General features: G+C 41.2%; 2 long non-coding RNA genes across 2 annotated transcripts; one reads left to right on the forward strand and one right to left on the reverse strand.

Moving 5' to 3' along the window:
- Nucleotides 1–1,602: 1,602 nt before the first annotated feature.
- LOC122457922 lies at nt 1,603–13,960 on the reverse strand. Its single transcript, XR_006277670.1, has 3 exons — nt 13,949–13,960; nt 6,974–6,978; nt 1,603–1,769 (listed from the first exon to the last, which is right to left on the reverse strand). It is a non-coding gene; the product is annotated as an uncharacterized LOC122457922 (long non-coding RNA).
- On the forward strand, nt 10,891–24,411 carry LOC122457923. The gene is made up of 4 exons (XR_006277671.1): nt 10,891–10,902; nt 19,240–19,244; nt 23,364–23,370; nt 24,266–24,411. It is a non-coding gene; the product is annotated as an uncharacterized LOC122457923 (long non-coding RNA).
- The last annotated feature ends 908 nt before the right edge of the window (nt 24,412–25,319 follow it).

Raw genomic sequence — 25,319 nt, forward strand, 5'->3', positions numbered from 1 at the left:
CTTCTCCTCCTCTGTTACTTCCAAGTGATGTGTCCCCAGTTTATAACAAAAATTCTGTTATTAATCCCTAAATGCATGACCTTGCACTTTTCACTATTAAATTTCATCCTATTACTATTACTCCAGTTTACAAGGTCATCCAGATCTTCCCGTATGATATCCCAATCCTTCTCTGTATTGGTAATACCTCCCAGCTTTGTGTCATCTGCAAACTTTATTAGCACATTTCTGTTTTTTGTGCCAAGGTCAATAATAAAAAGATTAAATAAGATTGGTCCCAAAACTGATCCCTGAGAAACTCCACTGGTAACCTCTTTCCAGCCTGACAGTTCACTTTTCAGTGTGATCTGTTGTACTCTCCCCTTTAACCAGTTCCTTATCCACCTTTCAATTTTCATATTGATCCCCATCTTTTCCAATTTATCTAATAATTCCCCACATGGAACCGTATCAAATGCCTTACTGAAATCGAGGTAAATTAGATCCACTGTGTTTCCTTTGTCTAAAAAATCTGTTACTTTCTCAAAGAAGGAGATCAGGTTGTTTGGACACGAACTACCTTTTGTAAAACCATGCTGTATTTTGTCCCAATTACCCAATTACCCAATTGACCTCAATGTCCTTAACTACTTTCTCCTTCAAAATTTTTTTCAAGACCTTGCATATTACAGATGTCAAACTAGCAGACCTGTAGTTAGCCGGATCACTTTTTTTTCCTTTCTTAAAAATAGGGAATATGTTAGCAATTTTCCAGTCATACGGTACAACCCCGAGCTTACAGATTCATTAAATTTTTTTGCTAATGGGCTTGCAATTTCATGTGCCAGTTCCTTTAATATTCTTGGGTGAAGATTGTCTGGGCCCCCCGATTTAGTCTCATTGAGCTGTTCAAGTTTGGCTTCTACCTCAGATATGGTAATATCTACCTCCATATCCTCCTTCCCATTTGTTGTCCTACCATTATCTCTAAGATCCTCATTAGCCTCATTAAAGACTGAGGCAAAGTATTTGTTTAGATATTGGGCCTTGCCTAAATTATACTTAACCTCCACTCCATCTTCAGTGTTTAGCGGTCCCACTTCTTCCTTCTTTGTTTTCTTCTTATTTATATGGCTATAGAACCTTTTACTGTTGGTTTTAATTCCCTTTGCAAGATCCAACTCTACATGGCTTTTGGCCTCTCTCACTTTTTCCCTACATGTTCTGACCTCATTAAGGTAGCTTTTCTTGCTAATCCCTCCCATCTTCCTTCCTTGTAGGCTTTCTTAAATCTTTTTCTTAATCACCTCTCTGAGATGCTTGCTCATCAGTCTTGGTCTACAACTCCTACCTATGAATTTTTTCCCCTTTCTTGGGATGCAGGCTTCTGATAGTTTCTGCAACTTTGACTTGGAATAATTCCAGGCCTCCTCCGCCTTTAGATCCACAAGTTCTTCAGTCCATTCCACTTCCTTAACTAATTTCCTTAATTTTTTAAAGATAGCCCTTTTGAAATCAAAAACCCTAGTCACAGATCTATTTTTGTTTATCCTTCCATTTAGTTTGAACTGAATTAGCTCATGATCACTCAAACCAAGGTTGTCCCCTACAACCATTTCTTCTATGAGGTCCTCACTACTCACCAAAACCAAATCTAAAATGGCATACCCCTGTTGTCGGTTCAGCAACTACTTGGTGAAGGAATCCATCAGCTATCATATCCAGAAAAATCTGAACCCTATCTTTATTACTAGCACTTGTCCTCCATTTTATATCTGGGAAGTTAAAGTCTCCCATGATCACACAATTCCCATTAGTATTTACTTCATTAAAAACATTTAAGAAGTCTCTCTCCATATCCAAATCAGATCCCAGTGGTCTATAGCACACCCCAAGCACTATCCCAGGGGAGGCTCTAAAAGCTTTCTTTCCCAATGTAATTTTTGCCCAGACAGACTGTCTTATCCAGTCCATCACTTCTTATTTCTTTATAGTCTACTCATCATTGATATATAATGCTATTCCACCACCTTTGCCTTTATTTCTGTCTTTCCTAAACAGCACATATCCTTCAGTACCTGTATTCCAGTCATGACTACTATTCCACCATGTTTCTGTTATCCCTTCCTGCACCAGTTTCACTTCTGTTTCACTTCCTGCACCAGTAGCTCTAGTTCCTCCATTTTGTTACCTAGGCTACTCGCATTAGTGTACAAACATCTTAATTTTTGCTGTTTGGCCTCTCTCACATTCTTTACATGATTAGATACAGACATTCTACTACCAGTATCACCTATTAGGATAGTGTACATACCAATCTTCCACCTTATGTCCATTCTCCTACCCATGGCTGTATCCTTTCTTACTTCATTTTCTTCCCTCTCAATGTTAAAATCCGGTGTGGAGATTACATTGACATCTTCCCCAGATTCCTAATTTAAAGCTCTCTTGATCAGTTGTGCCATCCTCCATCCTTGAAGTCTATTTCCCTCCTTACTCAGGTGAAGTCCATCCCAAGAGAACAGTCCTCTGTCCATGAATGCTTCCCAGTGGCCATACATCCCAAAGCCCTCCTTATAGCACCAGTGCCTGAGCCATCTGTTGAGCATCATAATCTTGTCATACCTTTGTTGCCCTTCTCTAGAAACAGGCAGAATCCCACTGAAGATCACCCGAGCCTTGATTTCCTTAAGTGTCTTCCCCAGCCTGGCATAGTCTCCCTTGATACATTCCAGCAAGAATCTAGCCCTATCATTTGTTCCCACATGAAGGACGATCAGTGGATTCTTTTCCGCTCCCATTAGGATCCTCTTCAGCCTCAGGTCCACATCCCATATCTTAGCACCCAGCAGACAGCATACCCTTCTGTTCTCTGGATTAGCTCTGGTTATAGACCTGTCTATTCTTCTTAGTAAGGAGTCCCCAATCACGTAGACCTGCCTTTCCCTGGCGATGGTGCAATTCTCCAGTCTATCCCCTGTTCCCTCTGGCTGCAAGTCCTCTTGATTCCCATTGTCCCTTGCAATCCTCTGCTACCCATCCCGTATCCTCCTGGGGCTCATATTTGGTGGTGTTATCTCCATTCACTCTTGCCCTCTTCCTGTAGGACTAGCTGCTCTTCTCTTCTTCCTTGCCCTCTCACCTTCAGTGACCACCTGCTGTGCCCCTTTTTCCTTTTCCAACTCCACAAACCTGTTCCTGAGCTCTGGTTCTCCTTCACTAGCCCACCTTTTCCTCTGCCTGGTTCTCTTAGTCACATGCTTCCACTGTCCACTTTCCTCAGCCAGCAGTATCCCCTCAGAGTTCTTTGGTCCTGCTTCCATCTGCAAGTCTGAGCTTTTCCCTTCAGCCTCCTCATGTCTTTGCTCCATCATCCGCTTGAATCCCCTTCTATACTCAACCAGAGTTTACACCTGCATTTCCAGTCCTTGGATCTTTTCTTCCATCAGCTTTATCAGGCAGCACTTCATGCAGACGAAACTCTTTTTAGGTACCCTCTGCAGGATCATGTACATACCGCAGCTTCTACATCCAGTCATCTTCATTGTGTCTTCCACTACTTGGGTCACTACCACTGTTGCCTCTGTGTCTGTCATCGCCTTCCCACCTAAGTCCTGTTAGTCTGGGAAACACAAATCAAACCAAAACACCACCACCCACAGCAAAACAAACCCCCAACGAGCACCAAAACACTGCCAGACCACCACACACTCCCTTCACTAGCCTCTCTGTTCCTTGGCCTGGCTCTTAGTCCTCCCCCCAAACTCCCCTTACAAACTTCCACTCAAACTTCCCTGTTTACAGCTTTGTTTGCTGGCTCCTGTGCCACTGCAGCTGTCTGTGCCGCTGCCTGACTCTGCATGGAAAATTTCAGCCCAAGAGTTAAAGTTTGGCACACCTATGAGCAACTAAAAACACAATCTTGTAACAGGAAGCATTGGGCAATGTTAATAATAAGTGGTGTTACCAGCCCCTACCATAATAGATTTAGACAGATACATGAGTAGATATGTAGGGGAAGAGAGAGAGAGAGAAATTTAATCTTTGAAAAGTGTGTGGGCAGAAACAAATTACTGCATTTAGGGCACTTAGTTGTGTTCATAATAATAGAGTGTCTTGTGGAGAAAGTCAGAAAGAAGAATATGAAATATTCTATTTTTACAGATTAGAATAAATTGGCGAATGTGGAGTATGTGTATGTGTTGCGGTATATACAATCGGGGCCTAATTCGGTAATTCTGTCTGCAGAAACAGGTAAGTGCCTAATTTTGCAGGCATTACACATGTAAAAGTATAATTAAACTCAGTGGGCGTTTTGTATGAATAAGGAGTGCAACCATGGGTCCGTCTGTGTTGTCAGACCTCCAGGTGTGCAGAGGAGTAGAAAATAGTCTCAATCCATATTCTGAATGACCTGGGAAGGCAAGTAATTGCTTTACCCAGTGTAGATGAAGCTAGGAGCAGTAGGGTGAGAGTCTTGTTGCTGGTGGGAATGGCAAATCCTCACAGCAGGTGATGTGATATAGGAGCAACTCATCCACTCCCCACACCTGCTGTTAGTCACCCCTTAGCAGAATGTAGTGGGGGCACACAGGTATGCTATTGAACTGTATAACTCATCATGTAACTGGTAGCTTTTGTGTCCAGAGATGGTTGGCAGCTCTGCATATTTTATGTAGAAGTTAACAAGTCTGGTGCCTCTATACCATTGTAGATCCTTTCACACAATACATTCTCATAGAGGAGATGCCACTAAAGATCTGAGCTTGGATTCGCCAGTCTAATGATATCTGTTTCTCCTAAACCTCCCTGTTTCTGATATCTGTTTTTCCTAAACCTACCAGGGCACCATGGGACCATGTCATGATTACTTTTTTTTTACAGTGGTATGACATTTAAAATTGTAACAGAAAACGTATGTGTTAGCGTCTGTCCTCTGCTCTTATTGTTACAGGTGCTTTCCTGGCTATGTCTGAAGTGTGCTAAATACAGACTAATAGAAGAATACTTTTTTGACCACACTAGTGCTGCTGCTGCCCAGCAATCTAGAGTGGAACTGGTTAGTTGAAATAATCTCTGATTTGGTATTCAGTCCTAACAGAGATTCTGCCACAAAATGTGGTGCTGTGAAGGGCCCGCTGTTCTAAATCAGTGCCTGGATTAATCTGTGGGGCCTGCAATGCCCATTGACACATTGTCTACTAGATAGGGCATAGGGAGTAATGGAGCAGGAGGTGGGCTCTTTCCATTTCCAACCCTTGCCCATCCCTACTTCTCTCCTGCAAGAGCAAGACAACTCACTCCTGCATATGGCTATGTTATGGGGATTCATGGGCAGGTAGGGATTGTGGAGTTGCACAATTTATTCTTTGCAAACTACTGAAAGTAATGTGCAGTGGATCATCCCTGGAAAAACAGCATATGTTTTCACTGCAGAGTTAGCTCAGGCTCCCCCTTGTTTGTTGCCTCTATCTCTCTTTTCATCCACACACAAAAACGTTTAATGATGCTCTCAACTAAGCCTAGCTAGAGAAGCTAGGGGTGAGGGTTAGATCTCAGGTTCTACTTTCACTTGAACAGATAACCCACCCACTTTGCAGAGAAGACAAGGCTAAATCTCTCAGGTGCTAATAGTCTTCCAGTGCCTTGCCACAATTTCACCTGGGTGCCCAGATGGACAGAGAAATTCTCCCACAATTCACTGCAGCACAAAGAACCATGCGATGTGCCCTAGTGAGTGCAGCACCAATGAGGACACAGTAACTAGGGAGGACACACCTCGGTAGGTGGTGGAATCTCCATCCTTTGAGGTTTTTAAGTCCCGGCTTGACAAAGCCCTGGCTGGGATGATTTAGCTGTTGTTGGTCCTGCTTTGAGCAGGGGAATGGACTAGATGACCTCCTGAGGTCTCTTCCAACCCTAATATTCTATGATTCTATGATTCTAACTCAGGTCAGGCTTTGCAGTGTGGCTGCTCTCACAAGGACTAGACTAACCTGCGGTGAGGACACACCCTCAGAGGCCATCATTGCCATGTTTTTCACTACCAAATTGGGCCCTACTGTACATTATATTTAAAGGGTAAATTAGTCATTGCATCTTAAATCATGAGTAAGAGAGACACTCAGAAAATTTCCCTGGAATGGCAAATTTGGCATAGTCTTACAATAAATATGCTACATAATCCAAGATATAAAGCAATGGTGGATAAAGTGCAATGAGGAGATAATTCCTCTTTGGTGGAAATTAATATTAGGGAGCTGTGCTATAACCTTATCAAAATGTCTAAATGTGGGTGATCATCTTCTAAATATTACATTAAAATTACAGCCTGTCACTTTGTAACCTATCCAGAAGATTAATTATTAGGAGAGGGCAATAAAGTCACAAGGAGAAGGTATTTCATTAGTAAATTATACAGTCCATATTACATAGCTTATCATCATGATAGTAACAAATTCTTGCTGGTAATTATGAATTGACTAGAGCAAATCCTTAATGGGTATTTTTTTTAATTGGCTTATGAAGTCTTTCAAAAGTATTTTATGGATAAAGTTATGGGCCCAATCTGGTCTCACAAAACTCGCATTGACTTAAATAGAAAAGGATCAGTCCTTTGGCTAAGGCTTTTCTTTCCCTATCGACTTAGGCCTAGCTCCTCAAAGGTATTTAGGCGCCTAACTCCTATGGGGCCTTTGAAATTATTTCTTACTGCTCTGAAAGTAACAAGCTGTATTCTTGAAAGTAGTTGTTGGGTTTAGTCCCTAAATCAGTGGAACAGTTTGATTGTTTTAGAGATTTAGAATATGGAAAAGGATTTCTGCTATTCTATAATAGCTTTATCCAGCAACAACAAAAAGGAAACAGATTGGCCAGAAGTATCCACTAAGATTTAGAAAAATAAATACAGCAATCATATAGGTAACTGACTTTGTTTTCTCTAATAGGTAAAATTACCGGTTATGAGCTGAACTTTTGTTGGAACAGATCAGACTTTTACTGCATGAAAGCCTGAAATACAGATAATATTTTTATAAGGCAAAATAATAATACTACCTAACTCTGATATTGCTCTTTTCATCAGTAGATCTCAAAATGCTTCACAAGCTTCAGTGGTCTAATAATAAAAATTATTTCTCATTGTAATTTATATTTAAAAATTATCAGGGAATGGGGCTTGATACATCCCACGTATTTGTATTCTCAAATTCAAAATAAGATTGTAGAAAGTCAGCAGCTGATTGGTTGTGTGAGATTCCTGCTCATGGACAGAGACCCTTGCAAGGTTAATCTTGCACATTTTTCAGTGAATGAGACAGGAGTTTTCTTCTTTTGCAACTCCAGAATTTCATTTTGTGACCACAGTTAGGTGTCTGATACAACTCCCAATGAAATTAATGGGAGTTTTTCCGCTGAAGTTAGTAGGAGCTGACTAAATCAGGCATTTTTGTTGTATGCCTGTGTTTATCCCCTGAGCAGGTCCTCAAGGAAACCATTTTGAAGCACTTGGAGGAGAGGAAGGTGGTCAGGAACAGTCAATGTGGATTCACCAAGGGAAAGTCATACCTGACCAACCTCATTGCCTTCTATGATTAGATAACTGGCTCTGTAGATATGGGGAAAATGGTGGACGTGATATATCTAGGCTTTTGATACGGTCTCCCAAAGTATTCTTTCCAGCAAGTTAAAAAACTATGGATTGGATGAATGGACTGTAAAGTGGAAAGAAAGCTGGCTAGATTGTTGGGCTCAACGGGTAGTGATCAACGGTTTGATGTCTAGTTGGCAGCCAGGATCAAGCGGAGTGCCCACGGGTTGGTCCTGGGGCTAGTTTTGTTCAACATCTTTATTAATGATCTGGATGATGGGATAGATTGCACCCTCAGCAAGTTCGTGGATGACACTAAGCTGGGGGAAGAGGTAGATATGCTGGCGGGTAGGGATAGGGTCCAGAGTGACCTAGACAAATTGGAGGATTGGGCCAAAAGAAATCTGATGAGGTTCAACAAGGACAAGTACAGAGTCCTGCATTTAGGATGAAAGAATCCCATGTACCACTACAGACTGGGGACCGACTGGCTAAGCAGCAGTTCCTCAGAAAAGGATCTGGGGATTACAGTGGATGAGAAGCTGGATATGAGTCAGCAGTGTGCCCTTGTTGCCAAGAAGGCTAATGGCATATTGGGCTGCATTAATAGGAGCACTGCCAGCAGATCGAGGGAAGTGATTATTTCCCTCTATTTGGCACTGGTGAGGCCACATCTGGAGTATTGTGTCCAGTTTTGGGCCCCCCATTACAGAAAGGATGTGGACAAATTGGAGAGGGTCCAGCAGAGGGCAATGAAAAAAGGTTAGGGGTCTGGGTCACATGACTTACCAGGAGAGGCTGAGGGAACTGGGCTTGTTTAGTCTGCAGAAGAGAAGAGTGAGGGGGATTTGAGAGCAGCCTTCAACTACCTTAAGGGGGTTTCCAAAGAGGATGGAGCTAGGCTGTTCTCAGTGGTAGCAGATGACAGAACAAGGAGCAATGGTCTCAAGTTGCAGTGGGGGAGGTTTAAGTTGGATATTAGGAAAAACTTTTTCACTAGGAGGTGGGGAAGCACTGGAATGGGTTACCTAGGGAGGTGTTGGAATCTTCTTCCTTAGAGGTTTTTAAGGCCACGCTTGACAAAACCCTGGCTAGGATGATTTGGTTGGGGTTGGTTTGAGCAGGGGGTTGGACTAGATGACCTCCTGAGGTTTCATCAAACCCTAATCTTCTTCTAATCTTTTTTTGGCTGGGGGGAGGGTGAGAGAGGGCAGTCAGTTAACTTCTTCCTTCACATAATTTAGAAATTTCTCAAAAGAGGTACATATTTAGTTTCAAATTTAGACGCAGTCTTACAGATCTCATCTATCGCTGATTCAAGTCAATGGGAGTTTTTTCTTTTATTTGAATGAGAGTTAGGGCCCTAACGTATTAAATTGGTCTGTCCAGTTTGAGCAATGGAAAATTATATTTTAGTAGTGTAGCCATATAGGTTTCCATTAATTATCTTTAACAAATTATTAAACACTCCAGAGCAATAAATAACTAGTGCCACTTACCAATTTTATTCAAATAAATCTTTGATTATCTGTAATATCTTTTGCTCTTTGCTACTTGATCTTACTATTTCCTTTATGCTAGTTACCATTGTGTTTCCATATTTGACTGCCCATAAAACATAATTGTATTATTTGTTTGCTGAATCTTGAGTTGCTAGTATTTTTAGCCTCTCAGCTAAATTGCCTTAGTCATTACTATTCTTACTTAGTTGACTTTTGTTGGTTATTTATTTCAAGCAAGTCTTCCTAATCTAATCAATTTCCACACATTTTTCTTCTGTACTTAGGCTTGGAAGTAGAAAAAGCCCTTCTCTTTCCCTGCCACTGAGAGACCTCCGTCTGTAACAAGAAAGTTTACTTTCTGCAGATATAAACCCTTTTTTCAAAAAAGCCTTTTACCTTTCAAAAATAATCTCTCCTGTGGTGTAGGTTTCTAATAGTATTAAGCACAAAAATTCTTCCTTGAAAATTTCACCATCATAAAATCTAACAAACAGCGTGTGTCACTTAAATCACTTGATTCCACCACGGCAAGAGACATGTATTTGGTGTTTTTTAAATCGGAAAGAAGTGCTGACAAACGATCCTCATAAATTGCCTCCAATCTTCACAATGCTGTGGAATCAGACAGCGGAACTTTCTTACACATTCACAATGTCATCTTTGTTTTTATCTCTGGAAAAAAGCTCCTCCAGCATTTCCAGTGTGTACTCCTTCACAAGCATGGCTTTTTCTTTTAGCTAGTACCAACATTAGTCAAAGAGATGCAGTTGTTGCTTTTTCCTGTACAGTCACTGATGTTATGAGAATGACATTTGAAGTGTGATACAAAGACTTCAGATTTTCAATTCGGTCCCATAATGGAACACGGCCGGGAGGATAGGCTGCCTTGAAGTTACTGTATTTTGATTCAGCGTGGAGCCTCACATTGACGACCTTACAGACAGATTAAACTTGGCATATTAAACACAAAGGTTTTGCGTTTAAATGAGGTGTCATAATAAAAAGAAAATCCACTGTCCAGTTTGGGTTAAAAGCTCGGTTTTCACTGCAAACTTTCCGATGTGCACTCCCAGTCGCATTAATTTGGGGTTCCATTTCCATCACTAATAAAAAAATGGCTGGCAATCATAGCCAATGCTACTGCAAGAACTTAAGATTCAGTAAGCAGTGCTTAATTTGTGCCTGGGCTTGTTGGGGCTGAGCCATGGAACCTGTATGCTTGGCATTTCTTAGCCACAGCGTCTTTGGGCTCCCGGCCAGTCGCCGCTCTCCAGCCACCCAGTTCTGAAGGCAATGGGATGCCAGCAGTAGCGCAGAAGGAAGGGTGGCAATACACCATACCACCACTCTCCGGCTGCCCAGCCAGTGCTTAATTTGTGCCAGGGCTTGCTGGGGCTGAGCCCCGCACCTCTTTCATTACAAATTAAGCACTGTCAATAAGTTATTTACTAAGGAAGTCATAGGTGAATGATAGGTAGTGGATCACTGTTCATGAATTTCATCATAAACATGTTTTAAGGTGAAAAGAACAGGAGTACTTGCGGCACCTTAGAGACTAACAAATTTATTAGAGCGTAAGCTTTCGTGGGCTACAGCCCACTTCATCGGATGCATTGAATGGAACACATAGTAAGAAGATATATACATACATACAGAGAACGTGGAAGTTGCCATACAAACTGTAAGAGGCTAATTAATTAAGATGAGCTATTACCAGCAAGAGAAAAAACCTTTAAGGTGAACTGGCGGGCCCCATAGGAAGCCTTGGCAGGCCACATTTGGACCATGGGACCTCTATTGAACATTGGTGCTCTAAACCAGCTCTTGTGCCTTGTAGGCAATGCAGATTCAATTCCTGCTCTGAATCAGGCAGAGTGGGGACTTGAACCTGGCTCTCCTGTATCCTGGGTGAGTGCTCTAACTACTGGGCTATTGGGTTAAAGGGGAGCAACATCACCACCAGCTGTTTTATGAAGAGTACCTATGTCCTCTTGTGAAAAAAGTCTGAATTTTTTTGTGGGGAGGGGCTGAAACTATTTGGCAAATCATGCCAAATTCGCAAATAGTTTTGGTGAACCCAAAACTGCATTTTTTAGCAAATAAACTGTTCATCCAAAAAGCTTCCCCCAGCTCTAGGTGTATTGCCAGCATACTAATGGATTTCTGTGCTGACAGTCCCTTGAACTGTATATAGTAGCTCTGGAATGACACTGGGAAATAGGCTTTCTGCTTGGTGAGATACACCTCCTTGAGACATTGACAGACAATTAGGAAAGCAGCACTGGTGGCTGTCAAAATAACTGTCTAACATGGAAGGATTTTGTAGGGCATAACCAATATTCTCTATAAATTAAGAACCCAGCTAGCTCTGGGTTTTCACAGTATTTAGTCCTGATGTGTTTTTGAATAACTTCTCACTGTATTGGACCTATGTGCTGATTGGGAGTCAGAGAACTGGAATGTAATAAATGGGGCTGTGATTTCTTTTTTCTTTCTTCTTTTTCTTTCTTGATAACCAGTGAGGGGCATCAGGAGCAACCAACCAACCTGTTTGTGATTGGTTGATATTTCTAACTTTTGTGTTAACCACCAGTCTTTTGGAGAATCATCTCTCCTTTCTGTAGCCTGCGCTGACCTTGGCATTTTCAGTGCGGACTATCACAGGCACCCTGGGTCAAGGTTCCTGTATCCCCTCTACATGGGTATTTGATCAGCCTCACTTTCAGCCTCAAATGCACAGCGGAAATGTCCAGAGGCCTATTAGACCTTCCTTCCCTGAACAGAGATAAAGTGAAAAAGATGTCTAGAGCCCATAAAAAGGTTGGCAATGAAAAGATTAACCTCTCCTTGAACAGAATAGTTAACACAGATGTCTGCACTTGTTACAGGGGTTGCAAGGACCTGTAACCTAAACCTAAACCTGATGGGAATGTGACTGAGCTCCACTGCTGTGAATTACTTTGTCAAAATGGGTTATAAGTGACTTGAATCTTTCCTTCTCATTCTCACTGGGTTTTGGATTAATGTGAGAGCTGGATTTTGCTAGGGGATCAGGACAGTGTTGGGTTGTGAGAAACCTTTTGGACCTAATTATTTGAACTCTTGATACAGGAAGTTTGCCTTCATTTAGCTGATCCCTATCTTGCTTTTTCTTATTCTGTTATTTCTCATTCTGCCAGCTCTCTGCTGATCTGATGGGCAAACACCTGCCATCCTGAATCTTTGCCCAAAATTCAAGTAATTTGTGTGGCTTGATAAATTCAATTAACATTTTTTGTTGTTAATATTTTTTTTATTATTTTATATTAGAAGCTCTAGAAATCCAACAATATGGATTAGGTACCTAAAGAGGCATATAACAAACCATATTGTGAAAGGATCAGACCCTGTTTAGTTACAGGATACTAACCTATTGAAATAGATATGTTATAAAGATATGCAGTAATAATATTACTCTCACCTTTTTTGGAAGTAAAATAAGAAAAAATAACCAGAAAATTAGATACTGTCTGTGTGCTGAGGAGCTCTGTTTTTATTAGGTCTAGCAAAAATCACAATGCCTGGGCACAAAGGCAAAATAGTAGACACTCTTGTACAAATACAAGAGTGCTTATGCTGATTAATTTGAAGTGCATTACTGTTTTAAATGTATGAGCTGGTGCATCACTGAAACTGATGTGGGAATCAACAGTTCAAGCAAGCCTTGCCCACTACCCTATAAAAACATCCTTATGTATTTTGTTCTATATAGATTTGTATACTGTGCTCATCGCTGTAGTATCTGAGCAGATCCATGCTGTTTGAGAAACCTTCCTGCATGTGCGTGATCTTTATGGCAAGGTAGGACAATCATTCTTCTCAGTGCTTGCTGCCCAGTTCTGATGCTGGTTGTGATGTCATCTATCTTGACATCTAGCCAAAAATCAGGTTCAGGATGTGACTGGCTATGTGGGTTGGACCACAGATGATGAGTGAAAATCCTAGGGATGCGAGTGAGGAGGTGAGTTTTTGGGCTTTTGCATCTATGGGCTTCTCAATATGCATGTTGAAAACTCCTAGGCTGACAAGCCTGAGGTATTTCACCACCATTGCTTACAAGGTATCAGTGAGCTCCCTTATGAATCCTTTTATCTTTGGTGGTCTGTACATGAAAATAAAATCTCTGTTGGCTTTGCCTCTGGTTTCTATATGAGGGGAGCTAATTGGGACACCTTCACCAATGGTGACACCTCTGGGACACCTCCACCCAATTCGGACATCTTCTCCTAGAATGCTATGTGTTACAATAGATGCAGTAGAAATAAAAAAGGGATTCAGAGATAGGCAATGAAAATGAACAAAGGCAAAATACCTTCATATGAAGAGTGATTGGAAAGATGAAGATTGTTTAGAGAGGAAGCAAGAAGTAATTGAGAGTGATTAAACAAAATAATGAATGGCATAGAGAAGGTAAAGAAGGCATTCCTATTTACTGGCATTTCATACAAGAAAAAAGAGAGATTCAGTGAAAATAAAAAAGAAAAAAATTAAAATTGATTAAAATATTGTTTTTAAACCATATATCATTAACTCCTGTAATTCATTTCCACAAGTTATCATTGAAGTCGGTCTTTAGTAGGATCCAAATAAGGATTAGACATTTAGAAGTAAATAGGATGAAATTCAATAAGGACAAATACAAAGTACTCCACTTAGGAAGGAACAATCAGTTGCACACATACAAAATGGGAAATGACTGCCTAGGAAGGAGCACTGCAGAAAGGGATCTGGGGGTCATAGTGGATCAAAAGCTAAATATGAGTCAACAGCGTAACGCTGTTGCAAAAAAAAGCAAACATCATCCTGGGATGTATTAACATGAGGATTGTAAGCAAGACACAAGAAGTAATTATTCCGTTCTAATCTGTGCTGATTAGGCCTCAACTGGAGTATTGTGTCCAGTTCTGGGCACCACATTTCAGGAAAGATGTGGACAAATTGGAGAAAGTCCAGGGAAGAGCAACAAAAATTATTAAAAGTCTAGAAAACATGACCTATGAGGAATGATTGAAAAAACTGGGTGTGTTTAGTCTGGAAAAGAGAAGACTGAGAGGGGATGTGATAACAGTTTTCAAGTACATAAAAGGTTGTTACAAAGAGGAGGGAGAAAAATTGTTCTTCTTAACCTCTGAGGATAGGACAAGAAGCAATGGGCTTAAACTGCAGCAAGGGCGGATTAGTTTGGACATTAGGAAAAACTTCTTAACTCTCAGAGTGGTTAAGCACTGGAATAAATTGCCTAGGGAGGTGATGGAATCTCCATCATTGGGTATTTTAAAGAGCAGGTTGGACAAACACATATCAGGGATGGTCTAGATGATACCTAGTTCTGCCTTGAGTTCAGGGGACTGAACTAGATGACCTCTTGAGGTCCCTTCCAGTTCCTTGATTCTATGATTTACATGAATAAGGAGAGTAACCACAGTTACATTAGTTAGGATAAATACATATTTTAGAAGGGATACAATGTCTTCTGCTTCAGGATATAAGCCAATCATTAATTTATGGTTAGGGAGACTCTCTTCTTGTAGGCAGATTATTCTATAGTTCTCCACTGTAAGGTTTTCTTACACCCTTCTCTGAAGTGCTGGTCACTATAAAAGACAAGATACTGGATGATACAGACCACAGGTCTGATCTTGTATAGCAATTCCTATGTTAGCGCACTAACCTTGCAGCTCTGTAGAATCAAGTTCATACTTTTACTTAAGTCATATAGGACAATTGGTTGATTAGTAGTCATTCTAGACTACTATTATAGTACCCTTCCGAAAAGCTCACTACGTGACTGAGCATGATTGACATTGTGCATTTATCATGTACTTGGTGTAGTTCGTTGATTATAAAAATGAAAAATGATTTAAAAAAAAACAAGAAAGATTCAGAACTGGCAGGGCAGAATTGAAATGTACTTGAAGGAGTTTGGTGACAGCAAGCATGTTGTCTCCCAGTGTGCTCAGCATTTGAATTCACTCAAAATGTGATTTTAACTATGTATTTTCTTCCTGGGATCAAAACACTGGTGTGTGATGGGGTTTGCAAAATGATGGCTTGGGGGCGAAATGAAGAGTTAACAATGTTGACATTTAAATTATCAGCGGGCATCTGAGTTAACACTTCACTGAGATAAATGGGGAAGTAGGAACCTCTCAGATCTGTTGTTCCAGACTCTCTGCAGACTCAAATAGACATTTGTACATCACCTACACTCAGTTCACACTTACAAAATTTTGTTGGTGGTGGTTTTTCTTCACAACTATAACACCTAAAGACTTACTTTTGTTTTTAAACAAAAGCTGAAATTCTATATAACAAGATAACAGCTTTAGGCAAGTGTTGCTACATCCTACTATTTTGTACCAGACTTGTTTACATAACTTCCATGCTGATTATGTATGTTTTATTATGTATTATCTATGTTTCCTTTTGATATTTAAGGTCTATGGGCAAAATTCTGATCCACATCTCCAAATCAGTGTAATTGAAATCAATTGTAATTGATCAGTGTGAGCATTGTGGCTCAAGGCGAAGTAAATGACATTGCATCCTGCCATACCAAAATCATACATCTCCACATGATTATTGACTCATTGACTACAATAGCAAAACATAACCAAAATCTCAAATCCCCACCAATTAGTCCTCTCTTGACCCCATAGTACTACACAATCACTGACTCAGTAGGTCAAGAATCTTTGTGCATCTCTATGTAGAGGTTTTATGCTATGCTATGCTAATGTTTCTATGATAATTTTTTTTAGGTTTTATGTCACTTTTGGAGAAAAAAGATGATATTATCACACTGAATAGATGTGTGGTACATAGTTTTAATTATATTCACCTGAGTATCGTAGTTGCTGCCATGTTTACCTGTGTTTTTATAGTTCTTAATGGTTAGCTAATTCATAGATTTTTAAGGCCAGAAGAAACCATTATGATAATCTAATCTGATTTACTGTATAAAATAGGCAAAAGAATTTCACCTAATAATTCCTGTATCAAGCCCATGTCTTATGTTTGAGCTAAAGCATATATATTAATTTTGGTTGAATGTGGTTGTCAATGTAGGGGAGGAGGCAGTGAATGCTGCATGGAATATGTGCTTGCAAATGGACATTTGAGGTGCTAAAGATGATAGTCAATGGCTTGGAGTTGTTAGGAAGATAATATTCTATTCTTGAGTGTGAACCCACAAAGAATAGGTTTTACAATTAGCCAACAACTAAGGATACTACAAAACAGTTACTGAAGCAGAATGCTTTTTGTCCAAAATTGCATGCATTCTAAACTCACATTTACTTATGATCTGAAAAATGAGATGTTATATTGTGTAGCTTAAGGTAACTCAAAAAGGGATTTGTTTTTTTCTCTAAGGTTTTCCTACTATCAGACCAGACCAAACATAAACCACCAAATTGAATGGTTTCAGAGTAGCAGCCGTGTTAGTCTGTATTCGCAAAAAGAAAAGGAGTACTTGTGGCACCTTAGAGACTAACAAATTTATTAGAGCATAAGCTTTCGTGATAAGCTACAGATGAAGTGAGCTGTAGCTCACGAAAGCTTATGCTCTAATAAATTTGTTAGTCTCTAAGGTGCCACAAGTACTGCTTTTCTTTTTACAGTAACAAGGAGTCTCAAAGCTGTTAGGAGGCTAGAAAATACATCTTTATAACTGCTGGGAGAGAGAACAATAGCACTACAGAGTTTGTCTCTTTATTCTATACATTTATAATCAACAAGAACTATAGTCCAAATAGCTATATTAATATATCAGAATAAAAGTATGTCTAATGCATCTAGCAAACACGCAAAAGAATAGCGATCTTGCAATTTGGCTTAGTATCCCTCTGTACAGACACCAGATTGTTGTGAACGGACCCAGTCACTGGGTTCCACATTCAACTTCCAATTCAGCTGAGTCTTTGTATAGTTTAATCCATACATCCTAGACCTTGAAACCAAAGCCTCAGATTTCCTGAGCCCAAGTCACTTACACATACTTCCCCAGAGTTCCACTCAGGCTGTGGGAACCCTGGGTTTCCAGTTTAACTCCTTCGGGAACAATGTGGAGGAAAGCAAGGACCACAGGCTGAGCAAAGGACTGAACTCTTGGAAGCACTCAGGAGTTACCAGCTTTTGTAAAACACCAAGGAGCCACAAGATGCTTTGACCCCTGTCTGATCTTACCCCTCCTGTAAGTCCAAGATTTGTCAGCATTCCAGGTTAGACAGAGTCCCTCATGTCCCCTCTGTCCTGAAAGACCTCTTTACATGTGGCGATGGTTGATCCCTCTGCTCAAACTAGCACCACACTCTTAAAAACAGTTTTCTTCCTTGCCATGGGCTCAACTGGAAAACTCCAGTCCCCTCCCCACATGGTCCACTGTGTAGAAAAAACATTATTAGAGTGGTTGGTCCAATAATTGAGAGAGAATCAAATCCAAAGGTTCCAGCTTGCCATCTTCGTGGGTTTTCAGTGATAGTGTCTCAGTGAGATGTCAAGCTGTCAAGAATGCAATCCAATAGGCGTGCCTTGGGCAAATTGAGATGTATTCAACACATAATATAAGAAGTAGTTCATAATTTGATACAAACCTATCCCACTCTGTCACCATCAGCACCATAACATTCTGTACGGTGCTAAAGTCGTGGCCAATCCAGTTAAGAAAACGTGTGCCAAACAGGATTCCGATTGTATACAGGCTGCATTCTTGTTTCTTCTTCAAGAGATGTGTCTGTGGATGCTCCACTCCAGGTGACGGTGCATCCCTGCACCTTTGCTCAGAGAGTTTTGCAGCAGTGCCCACACAGGTTTTGTATGTGCGGTGCCAGCTTCATCTAGTGTGCATGCAACCTGGACTCTTCAGTTCCTTCTCAATCGTTCCCAGCCTGAGACAGAGCTCAGCAATCCCACTGAACACCTTTGTTTTGAATAGATAAGTTTAGATAAATTAGTGAATTAGGATAGTTCAGACAAGTTAAGTTTCAGATATTAGAGTTATGTTCCCTATTGAAAAAAAAAAGTTTTATTTTTCCATCCCTTAGGACAGTTGGTATTAGGTTAAGAAAATGCCTTGTTCACCAAGATTTAAAAGATGCATGATGTGCAGAGAGACGATGCCTGTGTCAGATGGACATACTCGATGTGTCTGTTGCCTGGGAGAAGCTCACATTCCTCACAAATGTGCCCATTTTAACAAACTGAAGGCTATGGCACGAAGGGATAGAGACCTGTCAGGATTCCTTCCCCACTCTGAACTCTAGGGTACAGATGATGGGACCCACATGAAAGCCCCCTAAGCTTATTTCTACCAGCTTAGGTTAAAACCTGGTATGCTGCCACTCCTGGGTCTTGGAACTATGAAAAAATCAGTCAGGTTCTTAAAAGAAGTATTTTATTAAAAAAAAAGAAAGAAAGGTAAAAATCATCTCTGTAAAATCAGGATGGAAAATACGTTACAGGGTATTCAGATTCAAAACACAGAGGATCCCCCTCTGGGCAAAACCTTAAAATTACAGAAAACAGGAATAAACCTTCCTCTTAACACAGGGAAAATTCACATAAAACAAAAGATAAACTAATCCGCCTTGCCTGGCTTAGCTATACTGGTTGCAATATTGGAGACTTGGATTAGGATGGGTTGGAGAAGATGGATTTCTGTCTGGCCTCTCTCAGTCCCAAGAGAGAACAACCATGTAAACAAAGAGCACAAAACAAAAGCCTTCCCCCCCTCCAAAGATTTGAAAGTATCTTGTCCCCTTATTGATCCTTTTGGTCAGGTGCCAGCCAGGTTACCTGAGCTTCTTAACCCTTTACCGGTAACAGGATGTTGCCTCTGGCCAGGAGGGATTTTATAGTATTGTACACAGGAAGGAGGTTATCCTTCCCTTTATATTTATGACAAGACCTGAGACTTAAACTCCTCTTGATGGAGAAGTCCTTAAAACCAGCCTCTGACCTGGGGCAGGAATCCTCTTCCCGGCATAGCTCACTGGTCTTCTCACTGCCAAGGTCCCCGAAGGCCAGAAAACCCACAAAAATGGCTATCTTCTTCACCTCACAGAGAGCAGACAAAAAAAAACAGTCACTGACCAAATTGTTCTCATCGGTGCTGGCTGCACTGTGGCTCAGCACATGTGCTGCGCTGGGCACCTCTGGCACTGTCCATGCAGCTCCCTTTCTATCTGAAGTGGGCTGCCAACACCATGGGCAAATGGGCCCTAGAAATTATCTGAACAGACTATACCATTCCTTTCCTGTCTATACCATATACCCACCCACCCACCCTTATATACCTTCCCCATCCTCTTCGGGGACTTCTCTCAAGAGCATTTTCTATACCAAGAGGTAGATCATCTCCTCCAATTAGGGGCAGTGGAGACTGTTCTGACAAAACACAGGGGGAAGGGATTTTACTCCACTATTTTTCAACATAAAAGAAAAATGGGGGATGATGACCTATCCTTGATCTTAGGTGACTGAACAAGTTTGTGAGAAAGCAGCGGTTCAAGATGGTCACCTTGACAACAATAATACCAGAGCTGGAGCAAGGGGAGTGGTTTTCAGCCCTTGACCTGCAGGATGCTTATTTTCATGTTACAATATACCCTACCCACAGGCATTTTTTGAGATTTACTTTGGACACAGACCACTATCAATACAAGATTTTACCTTTTGGCCTGTCAACAGTGCCCCACGTATTCTCAAAGATCCTTGCGGTAGTAATGGTGCATCTGAGAAAACAAGGAATAATAATATTTCCTTACCTGGATGAATATCTCTTGAAGTCACATACTCGATCAGACACCTTTCGCTCTTTCCAAATGATGATAGATTTCTTCCAGAGTCTTGGTCTGCAAATAAACAAAAAGAAATCAACAACAGAACCACTCAATAGTTAGAATTCATCGGCACTTTCCTCAACTCGGTGGCAGTGAAGGCGTCACTTCCTTGAGACAGATTCAACATGATAGACACTCATATCCACAGTGCAGAACAGCCCATAGGTCAGGGCCCACACATGCCAACAACTGTTGGGCCACCTGACAACATGCACATTTGTGGTCAAACACATGCTGGCACTTGCATTGACTGCAAGGATGGCTAGCAACCATCTACAGACCAAACAAACACAGATTAAACATACTGTTAACAATGCCCCCCAAGGTCAAGGACTCACTGACCTGGTGGACTCAACCACACAACCTGTGCTCAAGGATTCCATTCATATAAGATCCTCCATCACAGATGATCACAATGGATGTCTCCCTTATTGGGCAGGGAGAACACATGCAACATCACACAGTTCAGGGATTATGGTCCACAGCTGAGACAAGGCTATACATAAACCTGCTGTCATGCTGTCCACAATCCCTGCCTCCACTTCCTATCGTTCATAAGAAACCAAAACATACGAGTAATGATTGACAACATTGCTTGCAGGTGTTACATAAACAGGCAAGGGGAAGCCCAATCACACTCGCTATGCACCGAGCCTATGAGATTCTGGAATTGGTGCATCCAACACAATATCCATATCTCAGCTTCCTACCTACCTGGATGCCAGAATACCACGGCAGATGAACTCAGCAGACATTTTCCCCATGGCCACAAATGGGAATTAAAAGATATGATACTGGAATGCATATTCTGAAAATGGGGCCACCCATAAATAGATTTATTTGCAACTGCCCGCAACACCAAAGGTCCAAAATTCTGCCCCAGAACATGTCTGGGGAAGCAATTGATGGGGGACACGTTCCTGACCATGTGGAACACAGACCTCCTCTATGCATTCCCACCAATACCATTACTACCCAAATTCCAGAGTAGCAGCCGTGTTAGTCTGTATACAGAAATAAGGATTGATAAAACCAAATAGCCTAATAGCCCCCACATGGGGGGGGGGGCTAATCATCCTAATAGCCCCCACATGGCCAAGACAAGCTTGGTATCCATATATATGATGGATGTCAGCATGTGCTCCAATCACTGTCCCTCTCTGAAAGGGCCTGTTAACACAATGAGAGAGCCAAATACAACATCTGAACATAAAGCTGCTTCATCTGAAGGCATGGCTCCTCTATGGTTCTCTAATGATGAACTGAATTGCTCTGAACAGGTCCAGAGGGAGGTACTCTACAGTAGAAAACATGCTACATGTAGCACCTACCTATGTAAGTGAAAGAGATTTATAGCATGGTGCACCACTGGACAAACTAATGCAATATCTGCACCTCTTCCATTGATATTAGACTACCTCCTGGAATTAAAACAATCTGGCCTCTCCATCAGCTCAATAAAGGTACACCTTGCGGCTATCACTGCCTTCCACCAAAAAATTGGCGACACTGCAATCTTTGCTCACCCAATCACCAAGCAATTCTTCCAGGGCATTCGAACCATCTATCCGGCTGTGAAACCACCCACACAACCCTGGGACTTTATCTTGCTCAGAGAGTTTTGCAGCCATGCCCATACTGCATGCCTCTCATGCTGTTGGCACTTTATCTAGCATGCACGTGACCAGAACTCCATAGGTCCTTCTCTACTGCAGAATCTGCTTTAAACTCCGAAGTAGAGGGGAGAAGAGAGTGTAGTGGAGCACCCACAGGGACACACATCTCGAAGAAACTCCGTTACTGCACAAGGTGAGTAACCTTGTCTTCTTTTTTGAGAGATGTCACTGTGGTCCTCCACTCCAGGTGACTGTAGAGCAGTGCCCTCCTAGGATGATAGGGGCTTTGGAGTTGGTAGGATAATTGTCAATAATACAGCTCGGCCCAACCAAGTATCTGCCTTCGGGCCTTGCGTGATTGCATAATGTTTGGCAAAGGTGTGTTCGGAGGCCCAGGTGGTGGCTTTGCATATGTCTATAAGTGGAGCTTTGTTTAGGAATGCTACTGACACTGATATGGATCTAGTAGAGTGTGTCTTGCTCCATGCGGGAGGTTGTGTGCCTTTAAATTGATAGCACAAGAGAATGCAGCCAGATATCGATTTAGAGAGTCTCTGCGTGGCTATGGAGGTATTCTTAGTGTTCTGTGATGGATATAAAGAGTTTCAGGGAAACTCTAAATGGCTTGGTTCTGTCCAAGTAGAAAGCTAGTGCTCTTCTAATGTTGAGGGTGTGCATTGTAGCTTCAAAAGCATTCTTGTGTGGCTTAGGAAAGAAACCATTGATGGGCGACACGTTCCTGGTGCACCCATCTAGTGCACACAGCTGCACTGAGTAGACAAGCCATCACTTTTGAAGTTGTGCTGCCGACTGGCTTGGTCTCAGTCTGTAATATCTAATTCATATGCAGAAATATTGACAGCTCTCCCCCAGTGATTTTGGAAGTGCAGATACTTCACATTGGGTATTATGCATTTAGACAAAGAAAGAGGAATTAATGTCTTGGAAGCTTTGGGTTGCCGGAACAATTAGTTCAGCTCAGTAAATAAAGAGAAGAGACACAATAGATAACAAGTGTGTGTAGGGTAGGTCTCCACTTGAACCACCTCCTGACACCACTACTTATCTGGTCTCTCTCTTTTCTTCTCTCACTTGTTTGGAGGAAGCCTCTCAATAGAGAACAGGAGGAAAGAGATAGCTCTGAAATTTCTCAGCCAATTCGTGCTTACACAGAAACAAAGAAGCAAAAGAGCCAAGGGAAGTTTCCATTTCCTCTTTCATTAGCCATCATGCACCTTCCTATGGTCCTTGACCTTTGATGAACCAGAAAGCAAAGGACAAAAAGAAAGAAGTGAAGCAAAGCAAAAAGAAAGCAAAGGAAGATGAGAAAGGTCCGGAAAATAAGGTGATTACCAATAATTGCTTTTCTTCTGATTTTTCCTCCAATTTCTTCTTTTATTAGTTTATAGGATGGTTGTGACACTGGCAGACCAGGTGCCAGCTCATGCCAAGGCCCCCAGGCGTCACTGGCACTGAACATTGACAAATGCATATTAGGAAACCAGTCTGGCTCCCCTGTGTGTTAGTGTTGTTAAAATAGGCATTAGATTTATCAAGATGTGTTTAAAATTTGGACTTTATAAAATGCTTGTGAGCTGTTGCATACGTTAATCTCACTTATGATATATGTATCCCATGTTATAAGGTAATATTTAAGCATTAGCTCTGTAACTATAAAAGTGTTTGCTGTTGTGGCCAATTAGTTCATTTTATCATTCATTTATTGTGTGTGGTGTGATGTTATGAGAAACTCATATGCTATATCAGATATAATCATTGTATGCTAAAAAAGTTTAAGTTGTAGGGTCACAGAAGTATAAGATTGATAAGTGATAAGTGTGCATTAGGTATCTAAGGGTATGTCTATTCTACCCACCAGATTGGCGGGCCATGATCAATCCAGCGGTGGTCAATTTATCACGTCTAGTCTAGATGCGATAAATTGACCCCCGAGGGTGCTCTCCTGTCGACTCCTGTACTCCACTGCTGTGAGAGGTGCACGCAGAGTTGATCAGGGAGCGGCAGCAGTCGACTCACCGCAGTGAAGACACTGCGATGAATAGGTCTAAGTACATCAACTTCAGCTACTCTATTCACATAGCTGAAGTTGCATAACTTAGATTGACTCCCCCCAGACCTTAGTAAATCAGTGCTGAAATGTGCTGTAAGATGTCATCTTAGCCATAATAGATCATAGGCTTAAGAAATGCTTGACATAAGTAAGTAATGAAAGAGGGACTGTATGCCACAAGATCACAAGAATGATGTGCCAACAGGTGATGTTGTGACAATTTGACCACAATGTACTGTTTGAGATCACAAGATACCTTGTTGTAACATCTCTTCCAACATGTTCCCTGACTGCAGGGTACATGTTGTGCATAGATGCTAATGAGTTTAAAAGGAACTACAAACAACCTGGGAAAAACAGGACACCCTAATAATCTTGGGGGGTGCAATACAGATAAGAGGAATAAAAGGGTTGACATCTTCATGCACATGTGCAGAGTGTTAGGTGTAGTCAGAAGCACAAGATAAAAGAAGGCTCCCAGATTGCATAAAATGGGTTACCTACAGGGAACTCCAGCAGGAACCATCCCTTGACTGATGATCAATTGGCAAGACATCCATCAGAACCTAAGAATATCGTTAAGGATGTGAGTATGACTACAGTTATAATTATTGCATGGTCTTTATAAGATTTCTGTATTCATGGGTAATCTTAACTTTGCTTGTGACTTTAACAAAACTTGTAAAATAGACTAGACCTTGTACTTGTGAATGTATGTGTGGTCACTATCCTTGGTCTTCATGTGTTCTTAGATGCTCTAAATATGAAGCAAGTCGCAGAGGTGACTTTAATTCTGTTGAGCTTGAAACTGTAGCCATAAGAGCTGATCCCATGGTGGTGTAATACACCATTACTAAATTGATTTTAAATAAAATAAAAGGCTACACTATGAAACTGGAAAGCCCCACAGTCAGGAAAGAAGCATGACCAAGTGTGAAATACTAGTTTAACACAAGAAGTGTCATCTCCTGCTCAACAAAAGAAGGCCTATAGACACCAGATGAATCATTGTGGAACATCAGTGGACAAAAACATTTGTTGATTGTTTTCCCCACACTCATGAAGAGGGGCTATGCACAAACACTCGTTCCATCACACTTGAACTCTGGGGGAAGGGAATAAAAATCCCTGTCATGAAGAAATTGTCATCACTATGCTGCTTGGAATTTGGAGGGCAATATTTCTAAGCATAAACAAGGGATCCCCAAGCTCCTTAGTTTGGGTTAGCTCTAAAGGACACATAGAGCTTGCACATGACAGCAATTTCTATTACTTTTTTGAAATCTAGGACTGTAACCCATTTGTGTATATATATATATACCGCCTTCAACCTTGTAAATAACTCTCATTTCTTTTTCTTAGTTAATAAATCTTTAGATAATTAATTATAGGACTGGCTACAAGCATTGTCTTTGGTGAGAGATCTGAGATACAGTTGACCTGGAGTAAGTGACTGGTCCTTTGAGACTGAGAGTAACCTGACTATTGTTGCGATTTTTTTTGGTGTAAGCAACCCTCTATCACAAAGGCAGGCTTGCCTGGGTTGCAGTATAGACCAGAGGACTGTGTGTGACTCAATGTTAAGGCTGTTATAGTGCTTGAGAAGTTCACACTTGATACTTGGTTGGTGAAATCTAATTATAGAACACACAACCATTTGGGGTTTATGCCCTCATTTGTAAC

This window comes from Dermochelys coriacea, chromosome 1, assembly GCF_009764565.3.
Source record: "Dermochelys coriacea isolate rDerCor1 chromosome 1, rDerCor1.pri.v4, whole genome shotgun sequence".
NCBI classification, from domain to species: domain Eukaryota; kingdom Metazoa; phylum Chordata; order Testudines; family Dermochelyidae; genus Dermochelys; species Dermochelys coriacea.